General features: G+C 41.1%; 1 non-coding gene across 1 annotated transcript; it reads left to right on the top strand.

Annotated features, from left to right (window-relative positions):
* LOC132404331 (U6 spliceosomal RNA) lies at nucleotides 1–104 on the top strand. The gene has a single exon (XR_009515501.1). It is a non-coding gene; the product is annotated as a U6 spliceosomal RNA (small nuclear RNA).
* Nucleotides 105–338: the final 234 nt, after the last annotated feature.

Here is a 338-nt window from a genome sequence, read left to right as displayed (position 1 = left end):
GTGCTTGCTTTGGCAGCACATATACTAGAGCTGGAATGATACTGAGATTAGCATGGCCCCTGTACAAGGATGACATACAAATTTGTGAAGCAGTTCATATTTTGGCTTGGTGAGGAAGGACCACAGTGTGGAGTTCTTCTGCTACTGGAGAAGGAGGGGCTGGTTTATGTGAGGGTCCCCCTCAATTATTGTAGTACTTTTCTATGCCAGGAGCCACATGAGTGGCAGCAGTGCTAGTGATGTGTAGGGATATAATACAACGGTACCAAAACCATTGATTATGAATGTGAATAATGAAAAGGTATTGCACTTTTATTCTTGTAAATATTTTTATTATG

This window comes from Hypanus sabinus, chromosome 13 (genome assembly GCF_030144855.1).
Source record: "Hypanus sabinus isolate sHypSab1 chromosome 13, sHypSab1.hap1, whole genome shotgun sequence".
Taxonomy (NCBI): domain Eukaryota; kingdom Metazoa; phylum Chordata; class Chondrichthyes; order Myliobatiformes; family Dasyatidae; genus Hypanus; species Hypanus sabinus.
The sequence above is the reverse complement of the archived record's forward strand: the minus strand, read 5'-3'. Positions and strand labels throughout refer to the sequence as shown.